This window comes from Rhinichthys klamathensis, unplaced genomic scaffold, assembly GCF_029890125.1.
Source record: "Rhinichthys klamathensis goyatoka isolate OS25496 unplaced genomic scaffold, OSU_Roscu_1.1 h1tg000304l_1, whole genome shotgun sequence".
Lineage (NCBI taxonomy): Eukaryota > Metazoa > Chordata > Actinopteri > Cypriniformes > Leuciscidae > Rhinichthys > Rhinichthys klamathensis.
The window spans coordinates 552087-558119 of record NW_026606823.1 but is presented as its reverse complement, the minus strand read 5'-3'; positions in this window follow the sequence as shown (position 1 = coordinate 558119).

Here is a 6033-nt window from a genome sequence, read left to right as displayed (position 1 = left end):
GCGTCACCGGCAAATGAGAAAAGAGTGTGTTTTAGTCCCCGCCGAGGCCGGATTAATCTCCATTTCTCAAACATTTCTCAGCTCCTAGTTTGAGCGGCTGAAAATGTCATTATTGCAGCAATGAGCCTGTTGTATAACACGCACACCTGCATACAAACGCCGACACACACAAAACTGTGATGACACTCTCTTATCTGCTTGCGCTAGTGTAGTTCTCCCTGTGGCCCAGTGGCGGAACCTGAAGCTTTCATGCGGGAGACCCGTGTTCGATCCCGGCTCTCGCAGCAGATAAAAAAATTTAGTCTCGCCGCGGCCAGACTTCCACCGAAACTTTTCGCTCGTTCAGTTCCAGATAATGCGACTGTTCCAGTGTATTTTGCAGTAAACAAGCTGGTACCACGGCCCGCTTGCCTGCACATAAAGGCCGTTTCCATGGCGACCCAGAAAAATCATTGTATTTCTGGTTTTCCGGCCACAGCCGATGGTGTTATAAGTGTAATAAAATGCTCACAGCCCAGTGTTCATTTCTACACACAAACACAGCCCGCCACGGTACAGGGCTCGCACAATTGTGCATTAAATGTAGTGAATGTGCCCACAACCCAGTGCCCACATACACTACCACGGTTTCTGTAAAACGAAACCAACACAAGTCTTCCTAGCCTCCTAGGAAATTGACGGTGTTTCAGTCTCGCCGTGGCCAGACTTCCACTGAAATTTTCGCTCGTTCAGTTCCAGAAAATGTGACTGTTCCAGTGTATTTTGCAGTAAGCAAGCCAGTACCATGCCCGCTTGCCTGCACACTAATGCTGTTCCCACGGCGACCCAGATAAATCACATAAATGGTGTATTTTCTGATATTCCGGCCACAGCCGATGGTGTTATGAGTGTATTGAAAATGCCTACAACCCAGGGCTCATTTCTACACACAAACACAGCCCGCAAAAATGCAGGGCTCGCACAAACAATCCGGCCACGGCCGATGGTGTTATGAGTGTTGTAAGAATGTCCACCCAGTGCCCATTCCCACACCCAGACACAGCCCGCCACGGTGCAGGGCTAGCACAAATAAACTCGACTCAGGTCGATTGTGCAAACAATGTAGTAAACGCGCCCATGTCACCATGCCCGCTCACACTACATGCTGCGTGTCCCATGGTTTCTGTAAAAACGAAACCAACACACATTCAGTCGGCCATGAACGACAGTGTTTTCAGTGTATTAAATGTGCCCGCAGCCCCGCGCCCACATTTTCTCACAGACACGCCGATTCCCACGGGATCTCCCCCGCTCGCTTTTTCTGCACAATCTGCCATAAAAAAGCTGAGCGCGGCCAGGTCGCCCGCTGTGATCAGCGCGCCCCCCGCCTCGAACGCTGTAAACACGGTGTTGTGTTCCCAGTATGCCCAGGCTCTCGAGCTGCCGTTTTGTCGCGGCCAGAGCCCGGATTTCATTCTGCCTCTAGCTATTCACGCAGATGCGTGGTCAAAGCTTCCCGGGGTTTCAGAATGGGTGCTGAACACTATAAAGAGAGGCTATTCGCTACAATTCGCTCGACGCCCGCGCCGTTATACGGCGCGCGTCGAAACTACGGTGAAAAACGAAGTATCTCATCTACTTCGTGCCGAAATAGCGAAACTACTGAGCAAAGGGGCTATAGAACCTTTATCTCAGGCTCAGAGCGAAGGGGGCCTATACAGCAGATATTTTCTGGTACCGAAAAAGGATGGGGGTCTCAGACCCATTTTAGATCTGCGGCAGCTGAACAGAGTGCTTGTGAAGCGCCAGTTCAGAATGCTTACGACCAGGAAAATCCTCGCGCAGGTGCGCTTCGGGGACTGGTTTATGTCGATAGATCTGAAAGACGCCTATTTCCAAATACAAATAGCGTCCCATCACAGGCGATTTTTGAGATTCGCCTTCGAGGGCCAGGCATATCAATACACAGTCCTGCCGTTCGGCCTGTCCCTAGCGCCTCGTACATTTACGAAGTGCATGGACGCGGCGCTCGCGCCCCTGAGACTTCAGGGCATGCGAGTTCTGAACTACTTGGACGATTGGCTGATTCTAGCTCGATCACGATCGGAGCTCATAGAACACAGGGCCGCATTGCTCGAGCACCTCGAGAAGCTGGGCCTCACAGTCAATTGGGCGAAGAGCTCACTGTCTCCCAGTCAGAAAATTTCCTTTCTGGGAACCGTGTTGGACTCGCTGTCCATGACAGCACGCCTGTCACCAGAGCGCGTGCTAAATATTCAGCGCGGCGTGAAATCCTTCCGCCACGGCGCGATAGTCCCGCTCAAAAGGTTTCAGAAAATGCTGGGGCTGATGGCCTCAGCAGCCTCTGTACTCCAGTTGGGCCTGCTCCGCATGCGCCCACTGCAGATGTGGCTGAAGACGCGGGTTCCACCCAGGGCATGGACAGCGGGTCTGTTTCGCCTCAGGGTCGACCTTCAGTGCGTTTCAGCTCTGAAACCTTGGAGAGAAACCGACTGGTATCAGTCAGGTGTAAGTCTGGGGACCGCTTCGAGCGTGAAGGTGGTGTCTACGGACGCCTCCACCTCGGGGTGGGGAGCGCTGCTCGAGGGCAGACCGCTAGCTGGCCTGTGGTCAGAACGGGAAAAGCTCCTTCGCATAAACTGCTTGGAGATGATAGCAGTCGACAAAGCGCTACGGCGTTTTTGTCCCCAGATAACAGGCCACCACGTCTTGGTCCGGTCGGACAACATGTCGGTGGTGGCATACATAAATCGCCAGGGCGGCGTCAGGTCACGAAACCTTTACAGGTTGACGGAACGCCTCCTGGTTTGGGCTCAGCACAACCTGCTCTCACTGAGAGCGGCGCACGTGCCTGGTCACCTGAACGTGGGACCAGACAGACTGTCCAGGAACAACGTTCCAGCAGGGGAATGGTCGCTGCACCCGCAGACGGTCCAGCTGCTGTGGAAAACGTTCGGCAGAGCTCAGGTGGACCTATTCGCGTCCCAAGAAAACGCTCATTGCCCGGAGTTTTTCTCGAAAAGCAAGGACGCGCTGGCTCATGTTTGGCCCCGCTGCCCCCTGTATGCTTTTCCTCCTGTCTCGCTCCTGCCTCAGGTGTTGGAACGAATCAGGGAAAACGGATGCCCAGTGCTGCTTGTAGCCCCGCTCTGGACGAACCAGACGTGGTTCCCTGCCCTGATGCAGCTGACCAGCACTGCCCCATGGCCTGTACCATTGAGGAGAGACCTCCTCTCTCAGGCGGAGGGCTCGATCTGGCACCCTCGCCCGGAGTTATGGTCCCTGCACGCATGGGCCATCAACGGGTACCCGCTAGCCTCCCAGAGGGAGTGCTAAACACGATCGCGCAGGCTAGAGCTCCGTCTACCAGGCGGCTCTACTCCTCGAAATGGTCTGTTTTCTCTACATGGTCAGGCCCAGACATGGGCCTGACATGTTTTCTGGGCCTGACATGTTTTCTCTACATGTCAGGCCCAGAGCCTTTCACCTGTGGAGTGCGGGGTTGCGGAAGTGCTTTCCTTCCTTCAAGAGCTACTGGATAAGGGCAGGACCCCATCCACGCTCAAAGTATATGTGGCGGCCATAGCAACGTTTGCAAAACCGGTGTCTGGCCAGTCGCTTGGGAAAAACGACTTAGTCGTGCGTTTCCTTAGGGGAGCTCGGAGGCTGAACCCTCCAAGGCCCCCTTCAGTCCCGACGTGGGACCTTTCCACGGTCTTGGAGGCCATGAAAGGCGCCCCGTTCGAGCCAATCCAGCTGGTGGACATGAAACACCTGTCGTTCAAGACAGTGTTTCTCATGGCTCTCGCTTCAGTGAAGCGCATAGGGGACCTACAGGCGCTTTCAGTAAGCGCGTCGTGTATGGAGTTTGGGCCTAATGACTCAAAGGTCATTCTCAAACCGAAACACGGGTATGTCCCGAAATCCCTCAACACGCCGTTCAGGGCCCAGGTCATTTCCCTGTCTGCCCTTCCGGTTCTCAGTGAGGAGGAGGATGCAAGTCTCTTCTGCCCCGTCAGGGCATTGAGAGCTTATGTGGCACGCTCGTCTGTTTTCAGACAGACGGAGCAGCTTTTTGTTTTGTTCGGCGGGCGTTCCAAGGGACTTGCCGCCTCAAAACAGAGCCTATCCAGATGGATAGTGGATGCCATCGCGCTCGCTTACTCTGCGAAGGGCTTACAGTGCCCCTTGGGTGTCAGGGCGCATTCCACGAGAGGCGTGGCCTCTTCGTGGGCATGGTCTAGCGGGGTTTCCCTGCAAGATATCTGTACGGCCGCGGGCTGGGCCTCGCCGTCTACATTTATAAAATACTATAACCTGGAGGTACCCGCCTTACAAGCTAAGCTTTTGGCGGTCTAAATTCAGTGCTATCTGCCCCGCTCTGCGGCCCAGATGCTGAGTTTACTGCAGCCCCATGAGTGTTGACTCACGTATGGCCGCCCAGATCAGGCTGAATGCTTTCACCCTGGCTGCGCGTTTGATGGTCATATAATAGCCCCGCTGGGTGCTTTTTTATAGGGAATGACGCTTCCAGCCTCTCTTCCTTTACTCTATGTGAGTTTATGGTGATTATGCACTACATGAGCCCTGGGCTTCGGCCCCTGGGACTTTGGTGTTGGATCCCTTTACGCACGGCGTGTTGCATTGTGTTCCCCTAGCGTAAAGCTATTACGCAGTACGAGAGATACTCTCGTAAGAGAACGTACTCGGTTACTAACGTAACCTCGGTTCTCTCTAGAGAGGGAACGAGTACTGCGTATCTTGCCGTGCATGGAATACGCTCTGGTTCACTTCAGCGATAAAAACCAGCTTGTATCAGCCTAACGAGCATATTTATAGGGCGAGACCACGCCCCTTCTGGCGGGACGTGACGATATGGGCGCGAATTGCCCCCATTGGTCATTACGTCACGCAGAGTCTCTCTCGATAGGCTGCTGCATTTGCTGCAGAGCAACCAATAGGCGCGCGAGCTGTTTCGCCTATGTTTGCTTGCTGCTGCAAAGCGTTTTGCATTAATAAAAAATTAAAGGATAATTTTTGGCTTCAATATCTCGCGGAAAAGAGTTTTTCCCCTAGCGTAAAGCTATTACGCAGTACTCGTTCCCTCTCTAGAGAGAACCGAGGTTACGTTAGTAACCGAGTACGTTTTAGTGAACAGTGGGATCCACCAGTAGAGTTAAGTCACTTAGCCGAAGAGCAGAGAGAGGTAGTTAGGCAAATGCTTAGAGAAGAGTGTCACTCCTTCTCCAGATCAGACAATGACATTGGCTGCATTGAACGATTGGAAATGACTATTTCTCTAAAGGACTCGGAACCAGTCAATCGCACATAGATGTCAGTGCCCAGGCCACTGTATCAGGAGATGAAAGGTTACCTTCATGACCTCATAGCTCAAGGTTGGGTTAGGAAGTCAATCTCTTCATACTCTTCACCGGTTGTGTGCGTCAGGAAAAAGGACGGGACCCTCCGGTTGTGTATAGATTACAGAGAGCTGAACCGAAAGACGCATCCCGACCGCCAGCCAATCCCTCGGGTCCGAGACATCCTAGACAGCTTAGGTGGTAATTCCTGGTTCTCCCTCTTAGATCAGGGAAAATCATATCACCAGGGGTTTATCTCTGAGGAAAGCAGACTACTGACAGCATTTGTGACCCCTGTGGGGACTCTATGAGTGGATACGCATGCCATTCGGTCTCATGAACGCTCCTGCAGCTTTTCAGGGTTGTATGGAGGAATGTCTGGAAGGGCTCCGGGATAATATCTGCATTCCTTATCTTGACGACACACTAGTTTTCAGTAAAACTTTCGACAGCCATGTGAATGATGTACGTAAAGTTTTACAGCGCCTCAGAGAGTATGGCATCAAACTCAAGCCAAGTAAGTGTGAGCTCTGTAAACCCCAGGTCCGTTATTTGGGAAGAATAGTGTCTGCGGAGGGCAGTAAAGTTGACCCAGCTGATTTTTAAGCAGTAAGAACATTGAAAGAAATCAGACCAGAGACGGCGGGCCAGCTCAGAAAAATGCTTGGTTTAC